We start from the raw sequence: 18068 nt of genomic DNA on the forward strand, positions 1-18068 counted from the left end.
TCGACCAGACGCGGCGATTGTCGCCGCGTCTGTGTCGCGAGTAGTAGTGCAGTGGAATACTGCTCATGAATATGAGCCCTAGCATGGCTTGAAACTAGTCAGTTCCTCGTCAATGGACAGTACGTGTGTAAGCCGATAACATAATAATTAATTTAGTATGTCTCAGAAAGTTACAATAAAAACACAAAGAGTTGTCCGTACCAAACTGAATCGAACCGAAAATTAAAATCTTAAAGAATAGTTTTGGATTACTAAGATATATTTTTAAGATTTCTTGGTAAACTTTAATAGAAATAATACTAGAGTATTAATAAGCCACCTCTAATCTATTTCCTAGATCGTAGAGAAGAAAGCGCGCCGGGCATCGCGCGTGCGCTGCTTTTTTGCCGCGATGAATATTTATCGGCCGCCGCGGCCATTAGCAAACACAAGCGATACACTTTCAGACTGATTGCTGCTGTCTTACTTACTTTATATTAAATTATCTTGAACTATACTAACATCAGAGATAACCTATTATACTAATATGTAATGTTATAAGGTTGTAGTTTCTTTCATTGTTGTTTCTCTGTATAGGCTCAACATGGATCCAGTTCACATCTCAGATAAAATGTCCTGTATCTTTATTCGTTGCCGGTGGCTTAAGAACGGGGGTTATATTAAATCTCATCTGAACTTCTTTTAGGTCATGATATTGTTAAAATATTAATACCTATATGCAACAAAACATACACAACCTTGACTTGAAATTATACAAACTAGTTATTTCTGTTGCTTTAGCCTCTAGACACCATTTTCAAAGAATAGTCCATTTATTTTCATATTTCGACGACATTGTAATTGTACGCCGACGATACGATAGTATTTGTTGTAAGACGTTAATATATAAAACATATTTACTCCATAATGAGCATACTTGATCTTCAGTATTCCGTTGCGTGCCAAGCCTATATAATTCACGTAGCAATCATCGTATTGAATAATTCACACATTTGAATTCTACTTCATACATCACGATAATATACAATTTGAATGAGATTACTGTGTAATTAAAGAGCTTTATAATCAATTAACATAGCATTAACTTAAATTAAAACTTATTTCCTATGTTTTTATAGAAGCTTAACATGTAGTGGAGCTTTCTCAATTTAATGGATCTGGCTCTTGTTACTTATTGATACATTATTATCACGAGTCTGTAAGAGTCCACAGTCAGAAATTTGCCTCTTCTACGAATAAGGGCTTACCACAATTGCCACACGATTATCAATTGATACAAGAGTAAGTGTGTATTGTAATACATACATTTGTACAATATATCTCTTAGAATATTTTCTTAATTTATTCATTAAAAACCTTCATAAACTAAGTAGTAATCTAAATGAACAAAATCTTAATAGAACATGTCCTATTCACCTTTACTCGGCTTTCTCTTGTCATTCCATAAAATATAGGATTTCAACTCTTTACACAATTAACATTGATATCAACTGCTGCGAATATTAATAGCAACATCTAATAGTCCGTTTGCTTAATTGGACTAACATATTATGTAAAGATATTTTACACAGTAGTATTCAAATCGATCAGTTGATTTGTATGTCCGTTTGCTGTAGTGTTGCCCAAATGCAAGAACAAGACGAGACTTAGCCAGTCTTGGTCTTGGTCTTGCGCCAATACACCTGGTCTTGGTCTTGGTCTTGGTCTTGCGCTCCCAGTCTTGGTCTTGGTCTTGGTCTTGCAGCAAGAGTCTTGCAAGTCTTGCAATTACCTATTAGTCTATTACTATTTATTAAAGTTTACTTTAAATCTTAGAATAACGTATTAGAATTGGAACACTGTGAGCTTGAATTAACATAGCCATAGTAAAGATCAAGCAGATTAATAAATAACTGAAGATTTGATAAGAAATTCGAAAAATCAACTGACCTATATGTCGTTTTCCATGGAAGTAACTGTTTCTTAATAAACATTTAAGATTTATAAGCTTACATTTGCTAAAACATGTAAAAAAACCATATAAGTAATCAATATTATAATATATACTTACTCGAATGAATTAATATGACATCTACTACCCATCCTTACCATTTTATCCTAATCATAATACTACTTGCGTGTTCAGTATAATGTATTCATTTTCATTCTAAGCACTCTGAAACTTATTTATTCTTGGAACAGCTGTAGGTACTCTTAAAATTCGAAATTATTTTGCATGAGTATACCTACGCCCTATAGCGGCAATCAAATAGTGTCAAATGTTATGATTTCGGCGTGGCGGCAACGATTGTTTTAGATTTCAAAAGAAGCCGGCGCGTGTATCATAACCATGTACTTCCGAAAAGCGGCAAATTTCTTTGAGAAGTAAGTACAAAACCTTTGATGCCGCATTATCAAAGTGCCGATGGTTAAAACATAACTATGCATGCACTCAGTTTGATTTTAATAGATATTTTTTTATTCGCTATGTTTATAGTATTAGTCGTAATGCGCATAGGTCCAGTTTTTCATATTCGCTTTGATACAGTTTTTTGCGTCTCATAGAATTCCTAAGCGTACCTACCTATACACCGAACTGTTACACCTAACTACTCAGTGAAATAGCGCGAAGTCCTAGCTGCAAGACGCAAGAGTCTTGCAGGCTAAGTCTTGTTCTTGCTCAAGTCTTGCACGGTCAGTCTTGGTCTTGGTCTTACTAACAAATAGCAGCGGTCTTGTTCTTGGTCTTGGTCTTGCAAAAACGCAAGAACAAGACCAAGACTGCAAGACCAAGACTGAATTTGGGCAACACTAGTTTGCTGTTTCTTGGGAAATTAAAAGAAATGCTTTTATAGTTGATTAGTTGTTAAAATACAGCAAGTCTTATCAATTTGCTAACTCATAACTCCATCTTGTCAAATTAAATGTTGTTAAGTGAAATTGGATATTCAATTTCTTGGGAAATTAAAATCAAATGCTTTTATAGTTGAAGCTGTTAAAATACAGCAAGTCTTATTAATTTGCTGATCATAACATTGCCATATTGATGATTTCAGCTATATGAAATTGGTGGTTAAATACCAAAAGCACTAAAATATATATCGTAGAAACTTAGTGGTTCGAATTAACTGTCTAATTTTAAGTTTTTTACCTTTTTGTTACTAAAACGATTAATAAATATATGTTTACTTATAATTTAAAATGAAATAAACTATGTTGCACGACTTGGTGATCTAAAAAATTAAACGCTCCATCAACCCAGGAGGAGTCAGGTGGAACACCGAGTCAGAACTAACGTCCCTGCTCGCAATTTGAATTTGAAATCAGAACGCAGGTCATTACGCGCTGCGCACACGCATAACTTTTTCACAGTCCAACGAACAAATCGCAAGACCCATTATATTTGCATCTTACTTGTAAAACCTTTCAATAACATTTCTAATAATTAATCGCCTTAAATTTCATTGCCTGGAGTCTAATACATGCCAGTTTAGACATGGACCTGTTGTGAACAAAGAATCTCCATACACAACAATTTAAGGTTTTGATTGCCGATAGAAAACTTTTGAGAACATTTCTTCCGCTTGGAACACATATTGTCCCCCTGGTGTTCAAGAATGATGTTGCCTTTCGCCCGGTGGCTGGATTTAAACTTTACTTTTAGAACATCAAATAAATACCTATTAAGTTACTAAACCTCAGGGTTCATACTGCTTTGCTTCATACGCAATATATCGACATGTAATTCTCGACCTATCGCTTATCAGGTCATCTTTTGACTAATACGTGCAATTTATATACGTGTATACCTTTTGACTTTTAAGCTGTAAGGTTGGACCACGCCCTGTTCAATCAGGTCATAGACCAGATTAGTGCTAGTTCCGCTTGCAAGGTTTTTGAGATAAGCCCCGACTGCAATACTATCGCATTTGATAACGTTATTTAATAGTATTGGTCATTCAAGCTCGGTTAATTTATTCGCTTCATTGAGATAACTTCGTGATTTGCTCAGGAAGTATAAAGGACGATTGGTGAATTCAGAATCGGAGATTCGAGAGACATTATGTTAAGTTTGACGCAACATCACGCTCTTTATCCCCGAAGGGGTAGGTAGAGGTGCACATTACGGCACGTAATTCCACTTCATGGTAAAAAGTGGTCTTTTACCATTTTTATAGCTATAAATCCCAAGTTTCAATAGGTGATGAGCCAGATGACACAATTCCAGACTCCGTACTATAACCGTGAAATTTTCCAAACACCGAAAATCCCCAGTAATACTCTGCCCGACTCGGGATACAAACTCGAGACGCCTTGCCATGCGGCAGTAGTTAAAAAAAAAACTATAATTCATCTTAGGTTATCATCATCATTAAACTATAGGTACATGGTTACTATGTATACTAGGTAATATACTCAACAACTAATATTCCATTGCGAGTCCAGTCCATCGTGTTGGAACCAGAGTATCCCTTGCGTGTCCCTTTTGGTCTAATAGCACCGAGTCAGCTTAGTTAGTCCATGCCCATATTAAAAGTTAACAGCTGTATCAACTGACCACATTTCTTAACGTACTATGTAGCTACATGTTCGTAAAGTATCGCCATTTTAAAATGAATTTGTAAACTCTCTAATAAGATCTTTTTCTTGTATTTCTATAGAAAATCGCTTAAAGTTCAGAGTCGTTTGCTTGCGATGTTTATTTTTATCGGATAAATCAAAGATTTTGACGTCAGCATATGTTAGAATATCAAATTAACCAGTACCAAAGATGTCAATTTGTAAATAACTATTTCATCTTAAATACACATCTTTACGTGGAACCGTTAATCATTTCTGTCCAAAGACATAATTTCTCGTTTATCTTTAACCGTCAATAATTTTCACGAGGACATCCGACAAACATTAACAAGAGTTTCCACTTATCCGACACTTTCTAATACAAATCTTAGAACGGAAATTAGTTCGACAATAGAGTGCCTATAATAAAAGTTTTACTTAAACGTCTGGAGTGACACCCGACCAGCTTGAGAAGGCCTGCTTTCATACCGGCCCATTAACAGGTTAGGTGGCATCCAGTTTTTGTCGGTTATCCGGCGAGGTGTAATAATTGCTGTTTGGAGGCACTGATGGACGTTTCCTCTTGTTTTTACTTGAAGTTGTGTGGAAACGATGGTGACAGCGATTAAGTAGATGATGGAGTGAGCCATACTGTTTTTTGTACCGGTGCTCCGTTTTGAACTTTATTTCCAAACTTTCGGATCTTGTTTTTGCTTTACTACGTGGTACATTCAAGAATTAATTCCAATTTTATCAGCACTTACTTGTTTATTTATATGTAAAAAAAAATTATACGAGTATCTCATATTTTGAAGTGCTCAGTTTATCCGGAAACATCACTCATGCGCTGCAGAAAAAAATATTATAGTAATCATCAAAATTAAGACAGAAACCACTGTCTATTCTTTAGAAAAGCAATGCAAAATAACTTCTATACGACATTTAATCTCTCCATAACCTGCTAATGCAATCCTACATATTACTTTTAAGCCTATTATTGTTGCAAACATCTTAATAAACAACAGTCAACGCTTATCCTACAAAAACGTACTAACATGTCTACAACTAAATGAAATAAAAAACTTGTGTACAAACACATCATTCGTACGTTAAGTGACACGACGACAGCGGGGCGTCATCGTCATGGGCTGAGTTGCACAGGCCTTGCGCAGGCGCATCCTCACCACTACCGACGTATTACTCTCTTTGCTTGTCCCCCCTACGGTTACTACGACTGCGAAACGCACGCCTCTTATTGTATTCCGGGTTTCGCAAACAGTAACTGCCGACATCAGTAATAGAAGAGAAAAAAAATATGTGGTGAATGAGTCCGACTCTCTGTTATGTGAAAAACATTAAAGTTTGGCCCCATCTTGTCAGATAATCTATGTATCTATATCTTTATAAATATATATCCCGAACTTTCAAATCAAATCAAACAATAAATCTACATGAAAACAAGTATCCAATACGTATTTCCAAGGAGACTTTTAAATGAATCGAAATTAACATTTTATTCATTATTGTTATTCTATTGAGCTATCGTTATGGTTACAGGTATATAGGTAGGTATGTGAGACAAATGATCGGCTGTCATGAAATGCGTGACGGTAATGTACCACTCCACATATCTGTCATCAAAACGTATACTTTTTCTGCATTACGTAAAAATGGAAGTACATTACGTGTTCACTCGTAACTGTTGAACGGGCAGCCTGAGTAATGTAGTCGATTAACGCAGTAATTCAATAATCTGAATTATTATATACATTAACATAATAATGTATGTTACATTCCTTTAATTTCCTTTTTGTAATTCCTATTACTATTCATTTAATTATTCCTTTGGTAGAGTAGATGCATGTGCACTGCCACTTCATACTGGTATACCAAAGCCGATCATATCGATACCTTCCGGCCAAAAGCGGGTCAGCGACATTTTTTTTTTATTTTGAGTTTGAGTTATATACCTATTCGGAATCAGCAAATTAGCTCAATGTTGCAAAAAATGTCTACTCTCATTTGGCAGGAAGGCATCGATATGATATCGTAATCCCCAATAAAACAAAACTAGATTTTATTGAACTTCTTTACTAAAATTAGACAATCAGCAATAGCACCGAGCAACAGACTTCATGCTTTTTCTGATTACCTGACACCAGTCAAAACTATCAATAAAATAATAATAAAGAAACAACAGCAATTCAATCACTTCAACCACAACCTATCCTCACAAACAATACATCACATTCTAAGTAGCAGTTACGTAGTTCAGTGTGCGTAAACAGACCGAAGGAAGCAGAGATACAGGGGGCGGGTCACTAGCAGGTCGGTACACTACAACCGTATCATTTGACATGGTCACTGCTCACGACAATTGAATTCTTAGGGTTCATGTGACATATGGCCATAGGTTTAAGTACCGGGTAGGGTATGGGTCTGTTGTGTCCATGTTTGAAACTTAATTGTGTTGTGAGTATGTTTTCTTGAAATGGGTATAAAATTCCTTTGTTAGTCAAAGTCAAAGTCAAAGTCAAAGTCAAAGCATTTATTTCAATTAATCCTAAATAAGGCACTTTTGAAACGTCAAATTGAATTGTCCGTCAGTCTGTCTGTCAGTGAAGCTAGGCGCTCGTTCCAAAGTGTAGCTTCGAATGGAGAAGAACGAGCAAGAAACTCCATCGTTACTCTTTTAAAAAAGAAGTTTTTTACAATTTCTCTGATACACTATTTATCTATTGTATATATGTATATGTAGGAACAATGTAACTACAATACGTCAAAACTAACGGGACAATAAAACCAATTTGTAAAGAAAATAAAATAGCGGGTTATTTCAAACATAGTGCCCACATATGTACACTTACAATTTTGAAATAATGCTTCTATACAAATAATAATAATATATAATTTAATCTTTCACATAAAAAAAAATATCTGCTTGATGCCACAGGATCCCTAGACTGCATTGGAATAAATTAATACTTTAAGTTAACGTGTAACTAGTGATCGTATTTGAGCATTGTCTAGTGTGAGCGAGTGTCCAGTGGAGCCGTACCAACATGCTGCCACGCATTTTTATCCTCAATATAATCTGACAGTTTATAATATGCCTGTTTACACAGTTCACGCTTTATACAAGATTTAAATTTTTTCTCGTTCAGATTCACTAGTTGGCAGTTTATTATAACATTTAACACAAAAACCCATGAAGGATTTCTGCACTTTACAATCGGAATTGCGGTATAGCCAACTTATTTTTACCTTCGTATTAAAATTGTGTCTGTCGCTTCTTTTTTCAAACAATTGTTGATTTTTTCTTACGTACATAATATTTTCGTAAATGAATTGAGAAGGCACTGTAAGAATATTTATAGTTTTAAAAAGTTCTTCAAAGATTGACGGGGCAAGTTATATATGGCTCATAGCTCGCTTTTGCAAAATAAAAATTGATTCTACATCCGCGGCCCGACCCCACAGCAAAATGCCGTAAGACATTATGCTGTGGAAATCTAAAATAAACAAGCCTTGCTGTATTTACATCCGTTAGCTGCCTAATTTGTCTGACTGCATAAGCAGCGGAGCTTAGTCTCCCCGAAAGTGCTTTTATGTGGGGCCCCCATTGTAATCTGTCATCTAGTGTGATCCCCAAAAATATAGTCTCCTTAACAAATTCCAACTTTTGTCCGTTCAAAGCAACATAACATTCGTTATTTTGTACGTTTGGCAAGCAAAATTTAATACATTTGGTTTTTTTCTCATTAAGCGCCAAGTTATTAATAGTAAACCAATTATAGACTTGAAGAATGGAGCTGTTTACGTCGTCAAAATTATTCATACGTCGACCTATCTTAAAAATCAATGATGTATCATCTGCAAACAGCACCATTTTTGGTTCATTTTCGAATATGAGTGGCAAATCGTTAATGTATACTAAAAAAAGAAAAGGACCCAATATTGAACCCTGAGGAACGCCCATTTTTATCTCAGACCCTTGTGAATTAACCCCGTTTATATGAACTTTCAGCTGCCTATCCTCTAAATATGATTTCAATAAACGGAGCGCAGTGTATTCTAATCCCGTAATGATTTAATTTCAGCAAAAGTGTCTCATGATCAACGCAATCAAATGCTTTTGAGAGGTCGCAAAAAACACCTATGGCATCTTGTGCTTCCTCCCAGGCACCAAATATTTCTTTCATTAAAGTAACACCGGCGTCAGTTGTACAACGACCTTTAGTGAAACCATATTGCTGATGGTGGAAGATAGAGTTTTTATTAAAATGATGAAGCATCTGAGACAATATCAACTTTTCAAACACCTTGCTGAGGACTGGCAGAATAGATACAGGCCTATAATTATTAGGTTCTGTGGTTTCACCGCTTTTAAATAGTGGGATAACTTTGCTATATTTCATAAGGTCAGGGAAAACCCCGTCATCTATACTTTTATTAAAAATCATAGCCAGATAGGGCGCTATAGTATGAATAATTGTTTTACAGACTTTCACCGATAGTCCCCAAAGATCCTCAGTTGATTTTATCTTAATTTCTTTAAAAACTTTAACGATCTCTAGAGGATTCGTATATTGAAAACTGAAATCATCTTGACATGTTTTTACATTTTTTTTAAGCAAACTAGTTGAGAGTGCGGCTGAAGAATTTAAATCTCTAGTTATTTTAATAGGAATATTAGTAAAAAAATTTTCAAATTCCTGTGCTACATCATAATTTGAGGAAATTTGTCCATTTTCAGACATTAACTTAATTTCCGAATTATGTATTTTTTTCCTACCAGTTTCATTTTGTATTAGGAATATTAGGAATTTAGGAAATAAGATGCTAACGTATATTTACCATGGTTGTCATGGAAGACAATTGTAATAATATTATATCAACTATCAAGACCAAAATACTAATCTATTACTGAACTGCAACTGAAAATAAAATCTATAGACATACGTATACATATTGATCGTAGATTAACAGCGTCTTACTCCTTTCCCAATTTCTGAAAACGACATTATTCTAGTTGATTTAGAAATCAATTCTTTACATTAATCCCAGTAGTTACGCTCGAAACTAAACTAGCCATTACCTCCATCATTAATAGACCACTTATCATAGTTGTTTTATAATTTCTTAATAATACGAAGCGAAGAATGAGAGGAATGACTCACGAATAGAAATGTAACAATCTGATCGATTAATCAAAGATCACCTAAATACCAGACAGTATAATTTATTTTAATCGATTCGTCTGTCCGTGTATCGATTTCATTGGGTGGCTACACTCTGCGTGTGTGATCTAAACTTGCTAATAAACTCGAGCAGTTTTTGTACTATTTTTCACGTGAGAGCAGCATTTTTCCTGACAACATTATACTTTAATTACCCGAATACTGACTAGTAATTACCCAGAAAGGATAGCCATTCAAAATTCGATTGTTAGTCGTTTTGAATGTCTCCGACACGACACTACTAAATATTTGTTTCCAGTATCAGGGCGATCAATATTATATTGAAAAGACATTTAAAAAGGTACCGGATTGAACTCTTTACAACATTCATATTCGGAACAAAATTGAAGGCCCATATTCGTTGTTGGAGTGGTTCAAACTTCAAGGAAGAAATAAAAATTCACAGCATTTAAGGGGAAACTCACAAAACAATAATTGGCAAATGAAAGTGCCTGTGATAATCTCTTCAAATCAAAACATGTAGTATTAGGTGTCTTTAGAGAAGAATCTAATCGTTTATTCTCCTGTTCAATACAATTTTGTCACTAGATTGGCAACTGGTCTGCAAGCGGTTTCACTAATAGCATTGGCAAGTCCCGCCATACATCACGACTATACAAATATGGCGACAGGCTGTTAGCCTATAACCCGCGCAACAATAAACTGCCCGCAGCCAATTTCCGTCCAATGACAAACTGTGTATTGTTATTAATTGATGAGTGAAAGGCTGAAAGACTATTAATTTATTTAATTGTTTTTATGAAGACAACTCTATGTAATACCATAATGCCTGAAGGGACAGGTAACTTTTGACTTAATTTATAACAACTAATTGTAAATTCATATTGCACTTAGATCCAAAAGAGAAAGGAGATTGTCCAAATCTGGCTATTTTTGAACAGGCTGCTCAACAAAAATGTAATTTACCAATAATTTTATTTATATTTTAGTAAATGTCTGACGCTAATAAATTTGTATCAATTTGTACTTTAAAAAAATCGATTTTTATTGGTATTTGTTATGATAAGACCAAGTATTTGTAGTAGTTGGCTTTGAATTTGACTTTAGTGCTGCCAATCTGCTGTCAATCTGTTGTGTTTTTCGTCAAAATGACAGATATTATTCGCTTTGTTCTTTTGCATTGTGAGTGTTGAAACTCCAATTTATTGCGTGGGAAAATACAAAGTAGACACATTAGTAGGAAAACATATTTTGTATATATATTATATGAAAATAACACTAAAGGCAGGACAGCCATAAAACATTATTGCTGCAACTGCATGGTGGGTCATAGAACAGTAGGTTGATGTGCACATATAATAACTATTATTTGGTTTTTAAGCTGGGCAAGGTACCAGAAAATTATGAATCCACCTGCCGAGTTCCTTGACCATATTTTAATTACATATGAATCGGATTAATAATGCATTTTAATAGAAAAAAATGTTTTATTTCATGCATAACCAGTTTCAATAAAATGTAAAAAAATATCTAAATATAAATCTTGATACAAAACTAAGTTTGTATCTTCATTCTTACTGATATGAACTATTAAATCAAACATATATTATTAGCTGAAGTGCTTGTTCAAAAATAGCCAAAGTCCCATACAAATTGGTCAATCCCCTTTGCAAATTTGATCTTTAAGTTTTAAATAAATCACAAAGTTTCCTAAAAAAACTAGGTAGGTATGCAGTATACCCAAAATGCTGTTACGATTATTTTTAAAATCACGCATGTGGCGAAATCATTCCGTTCAGAGGTTCCTTATGACACCTATTAATTGCGTCTAAATACTCCCGCTAGTTACATAATTATCTTGATTTTATTAAAGTACTGACAACACAGGAATGTGGACATATTAATTATTTAAAGTACCAACTCCCATCGTTAATATTTACTGTCCCTGTGCGTTATTGTTAGTTGTGGTTTATGCTCCCGTGCCCCGGCGCATGCGCGCTCTCCCATGACGCCATCTTGGACATTTGGGCGGGAAAACGTTACTATTGTAATGGCCACTTTAAATAGATGTTACAGTTGGCAAGGAAATGTGTAGTATTTCATATTTTTCCTTTATGTTTGTTTTGTACGATTTAAGTACTCCACATTTCTATCCAATATATTCCCCTATTATTATACTCTTGTATACTAGTGGATGAGTATTTAGTTTTCCCAGTTTTATCAATTACTCAACAAAAAGAACAGTACGACATGTTATGATGCTCTTTGCATTCACACGCTGATATCTGGTTATTTGACATCACGAAACTGATTCAAGTAGATGAAAAATAAGCACATATCTCAGCTCCATTCACAAATCAACTTTGTTTGCAAAAATTACAACAGACGTTATATTTGCAAACAAATGGCAATCAGTGCGTTCTTGTGGCGCGCTTGAGAAAACCGGACGGTGAAGCGTTCTCACGAGGGGACGCGTTTTCCACAGCAATCGACACAGGGAAGGAAATTTTACGCACTTCTTTCACCTAACCTTTGCACTAAAGCCAAAATCTACATACAGATTTCTACATATCTATATTTTAGTAAACTTTTTAGGATTTTGAATTAAATAAGTATGATGAAAGAAAATAATATAAATAAAACATAATGTTATCCTTGAAGATTCACAAAATATATAGTAGTTCTATCTGACAATTTTGTAAGATGCAACTTCATATTAATCAATGTTTATTGTGTGTAACGAGGCAGTTTTATGCAAATGTTAATCGGTGTTTTAAAACGCATAACATAATCTCTATTATTTATGTATTTATCTCGAATAATAAGTATCTATGTTAATTTACGACACGTGGTGTAATAATTAGATTACGAATATAAATGGTTTGAATTAACATAATCTCGTATTAACGAGTCTAGTGCATTGGTGTTAGTGGCTTGATAAAGCAGCTATTATACTTTATTATCTAAGAGATACTGTAGAAAATATTTAACACGCCTACACAGCTCTATATAGATAAAGGATTAGAATAATAAGTTACAGAGTCTAAGTAACAAAAGTACCTATAGGACTTAATTAAGTACTTTTAACCAAATTGTACCCATTTGGAGTTATAAATTGCATCGGTTTATGAATATTATTAAGATATTTTGAGCAGATTATAAACTATAGACACCTGTATCTTTACCAAACGTCTTCAGCATTCGTTACAAGTGTTCTTTCTACTCATGTAATGTGATAGTCGGACATTATGGAAAGCACTCACTTTAGTGTCCCCGTGATATATGCATTTACTGTGTAATTGCTCGTGAGGACTGTATTTGTAAAAATGAGCCTCTTCCCGGGGAACGATATGCGTTTTCATTTCACATCGCCCTGTACTTAAACAAATTATACACCGTTTGCATCGGAATGGTTCCTTTACTTGTGTGAAAAATTTCTAAGTTGGTTCCTACTAAATTCTTACTGCGTTGTGCTATATTATCAACCTACCTACTATCTAAGTACTCTACTACTACTATCTACTCCTACTCTAAATAAACAGTTACTCTTACTACTTGTCTCAAAACATGTCTTCTAAGAATAAAAAAAAAACTTAAAGGAAAATTTTGACATTTGACATTAATGCACCCCTTTTGGGCGACACGTTAAACCAGGGAAATGCATAAATGCTACGCTAGCAATCTTACTAATGGTGAAATAATTTAAAGTCATAGATATAGATGTCTGTAGTGTCTGAAGCATGAAAGAACTGACGCTCAATTGACATAAACACCATCTAACCTCCAAGTATAACGGCAAGTCACAAACAAGAGCATTATCAAGTCAAAACGAGATTACTTACTTGAACCGTAGTTTCTTTTGACACTAATATAACGATTCAATTCTCGGTTCGGTACTGTTATTGTTACGGCCACTGGTTCTCTAATAAAGTGGCTATAGCTCCAAGCTTCCACTTAAGCACGGAACATCACTCATGAGGTAACTATGTGATTGCCCAAATTGCTGACAGCTAGCTACCGTAGACAATCACCGTTGTATAGATTGCGACGATTGCTCTGACTACGGTTTAAGTGACGCCGCAATGTGATGGTCGGCTAATTGAGGATTTTTATAGACTTTGCACTATTTGATGATTTTGTTGTTCGTGAACATAGTATCATTAATGAAAATATATCATGTTTTTATGCCCATACTTTAGCATATTCATTAATTCGAAATCATATAATAACATCACATATTGTGTATGTAAGTTTTCAAAGAAGTCTATAGCTAAAGGTAATACGAAACCGCTCCAACTCCTCCAAGCCGGGATCTATAGTAGATACAATTATGAATACCCCGAAATACTGAAGTCTGGCGCATCCGAGAGACATGAATAACTGACTTTTTCGTTGTCCCGCAACGAAATAAATCGGACGATATTATTAGAGGAGAAGAAAATGATAGTTTCCACTTTCCTTGGTGAATTTAATGCAGGAGACAGAATGAATTAAGCCTAAAGACTCAAAATAGATTGCTGACTGTATGGGCCCAGTCGCCAAGCACCTGGATTGTAACTATATGTGAGCTGCAATAATACTATCGACTCTTCCACTCATATTAATCACACCAAATTGATCTGAATTTGTATTCATTCATAACATTTTAGACCATGTGTCATTCCGAAACAATGCGACACTAGGTATACAACGCGATACATCATGATGTGTCAAAATAATATGGTCGCCAACCGTCCGCTGTTCCTATTTAATAGAGTCGTTGAGTCCACTGTTGTTCTTAATAGTCACTCTATTACTATTCACTCAGATTCTATCTAGATTTATTATTATTGTTTTAAGAATGGATTGTAGGTGTAGTGTCGTATGGGACCATTAATCTAGGTTTAAGAGTCTATTTGAATTTTGTAGCGTGATTGTCAAATGTTCATATTTAAGCTGTCACGTAGTTTTTGCCATTCATTTGTAATGTTGATCTTAGGGAATACGGAACCGGAGCTGCGAACTACCTAGTGGGTTACCAGGGCTCCGGCTCGAAGAGCAGGAGTAGGAATTGTGTGGCTTTTAGAGTCTGACTCCCCCATTTCGCCTCACCCAAGGACCTCACCTCACCGAAGTCTTGGAACGATATTCCCCCTTCAAATAATAAAAAAAATAGGGAATGAGGAAAACTATCTTAACAGTAAGCAGTCATAAGAAATGTGATCAAAATGTTTGTCAACCAATGTTATCGTATCTTACAGTGTGTATGTGAACAGATGTAAATATTGACATTTAACCGAATCTGATGCTAAGTGCTATGCAGCTTAATAGGGAAGAAATCTCTTCGACAAAAATCTCCCGCAAAATATAAACAAGCATGTAAACACAATCTAGTTAAAAAGAACGCGGCGCCATTAGAAAGCCCTCTTCTAATTGGTACACAGAATAATAAGTTAATAACTATGGTTTGTACTACACAACGGTTGAACCGCTCGTGTGCATTCACTAACTAATCGTTTTAACGCCTAACTGTTCGTTACCAGTAACTATGTGAGGTTAATTTATTATATTACCTACACATATCTTTCATATGGTAATATAACAACCGGTCTTTGATCTCAGAAATTCAATTTAGGAGCTGTTTGTTGGACGTGTTTATTAGATGCGTTATAACATTGCCGATAATGAGTTGGTACTAAAAGTGGAGATTTCCCCGATCTTGCCTGCGTGTTGTAGAAACTAAAATTGAGTGATTGGCTAAACCTCATACTGAAAGCGACTGCACGGATAATCTGATCAAAATATCACATTCTTAACATAAAAATTAAATAATTTTCAATTATTCTGAATCTTTTATTAATAACCAGGATTTACTTTCCAACTAGATGCTTTCCACTTGGCTCGCTCCTATTAAAATAGCATCAATTATAATAAATCACCCCGCTGTAAGTCGGTTACACCGGATGCGGCCTCACCACCGCCTTCGGGTCGCTAGTCACCTAACTGGTAATTTTTTGTCAACCGCCAATCATAGCAACCATACGACCCTATGTGTCTTGACATCACTATACATTGGAATGTTTGTCGAACTGTTCAACGTCGTTCGTATCACTGGTATTTGCGCAGAAACCAAAAGAACTAAACTGAGGATGAATTTGGAACTGTGTATCGATTATACCTATGTCCAACCACTGTGTAATAATGTTGTACCTTACCCCAATTTAAACAAGAGTGCATAAGAGCAATAGAATAGAATCAACATAGCCTAAAATTCATTTCCGAAGCTTGTAAACTTTTTCGATCAAAAACTTAATTAAGTTTTAACTACCTAACTAACATTGTACGAGCATTTATTTTTTCAGACGCAACAAAACGAAAACATAAAAAGCGTTGAAACTGCGTTAGATACATTATGATACAAAAACTGACAGCTGAAGACATATGGGGCTATTTCAAGAAGCAGTGGTTGCGGTCAGCCGACCGATCTGTAACCATCAGTTAGGTTAAAAAATGCAAGCTGAGCCGCTAGGCGCGCCTAGTTCGCGAGTAAAAACTAACCATGTTGACCTGGCAGGCGATACACTCGGCTGCGCATACTCAATCGTGACCTCACATCGAAGAAACAAAGTGGATGCGGTTGTTTCCAATTGAGATTTTATTTCAGAAGTTTTCTTGGGGTTGTTGACTGTGATTTGTAAGAAAATGTGGCTAATTCATAATTAACATATTTGCATTAAAAAGTAAAGTGTGTCTCCCTTTCTCAAGCACCTTATTACGTGACGTAAACACAATTAATATTAAGTGCTATTTACCCGACTGCGCCAGAAGGAGGGTTATGTTTTTTTTTCGAGAGTATGTATGTATGTATGTATAATTGTTTGGCACGCTCTGCAGCCTAAACGGCTTAATGGATTTTGACATGAGAGGTGTCGTTAGATTCGTATTTACTGTGAGAGTGACACTGGATATATCAAAATGTTTAAAAAAACAAAATGGCGGATTTTTGGCGCCAAATTCGAATATTGCTCACTCTCTAGCCTAAACGACTCGATGGATTTTGGCTTGAGAGGTGTCGTTAGATTCGTATTTACTGTGAGAGTGACACTGGATATATAAAAATAATAAAAAAATCAAAATGGCGGATTTTTGGCGCCAAATTCGAATATTGCCCACTCTCTAGCCTGAACGACTCAATGGATTTCAGCTTGATAGGGGTCGTTTGATTCGTAATTACTGTGAGAGTGACACTAGATATATCAAAATATAATAAATAATAAATAAGTAATAAAACGACCCCTATAGTGACACTAGATATATCTAAATATTATGAATTATGGCTTTCTAGAATGGGTCCCGACTACTTAAATTTTTCTTGTATTCTTGTTTTAGGGTTTTTTCATTTTCATGTTATAAAGAAACGCAGTCGGGTTTTTTAATTTTTTAAATTACCTTTTTTATTTTATTTTCTTTTATTTTACTTACTATTCACAAAATTCATAATGCACCTTAATATGCCTGAATTTAACAAAATCTGATCTAAAACATTCATGTCATTTCGTGAGTTCCAGTGTAGCTTGAAACTAGTGGAGCTTTTTTCAGAAGTTATCGGGCTAATCAGTAGGTACGTTTTAATAGATTTTGTGGGTAATAGATTATGTATAGTTATCATCCAATCATATAAAAAAAACAACCAGAAAATCACACAGTAATCAACATACGTAACAAAAATTCTTTAGCTAAACCACCGTATTCAATACTTCGTAACTCCACACTCAAGTCTAATGAGCGTTCTTGTAATAAAGGCGAAGATGTGTAATTGGTCGGTAGGCACGCGCCCGCCACGCGCTGCGCTCGCGCCGCCGCGCCTCACCTATCGCGATCCCACTTTTTATTCCACCACTTTTTACCTACCCACGGTTTTTACCTCTTCTACATCTATCCCGGAAGAATTGTATGCAGGCAAAAGTTCACTTAGGAACAAGGGAGTTTTTACCATCATCGATTTGCTGGAATGTGGTTTATGGTAGCGGAAGACATAAATTACGTGTTTGTAGAGGTTTTATTGAATTTTATAGGAGCTGTTAAGTAATACGGAAATTATGAAAATAGAAAGGTTAATTTTCTTTAACGCTTTGAGACTTTAAATTTACAGAGACCATGCGATATTTCTTTTTAATCGTTCGCTCTTGAGTGTGTGGTTGTGACCATAGAATGTCCTTAGTGCTGCCCTTGAGATTTCTCTCCAACTTTTTCTATTTCGCACTCTAAACCTCTTTCCTCGATTTAAGATTATATAATTCGATACAGGGTTTGAGTAATTGTTCTAGGTAATAAACTAACATGAGTTAT

General features: G+C 35.1%; 1 protein-coding gene across 4 annotated transcripts in view; it reads right to left on the reverse strand.

Annotated features, from left to right (window-relative positions):
• Positions 1 to 18068, reverse strand: part of LOC118269123 (uncharacterized) — a 258041-nt gene that overhangs the window by 212223 nt on the left and 27750 nt on the right. The window lies entirely within an intron of this gene.

This window comes from Spodoptera frugiperda, chromosome 2 (assembly GCF_023101765.2).
Source record: "Spodoptera frugiperda isolate SF20-4 chromosome 2, AGI-APGP_CSIRO_Sfru_2.0, whole genome shotgun sequence".
Taxonomy (NCBI): Eukaryota; Metazoa; Arthropoda; class Insecta; order Lepidoptera; family Noctuidae; genus Spodoptera; species Spodoptera frugiperda.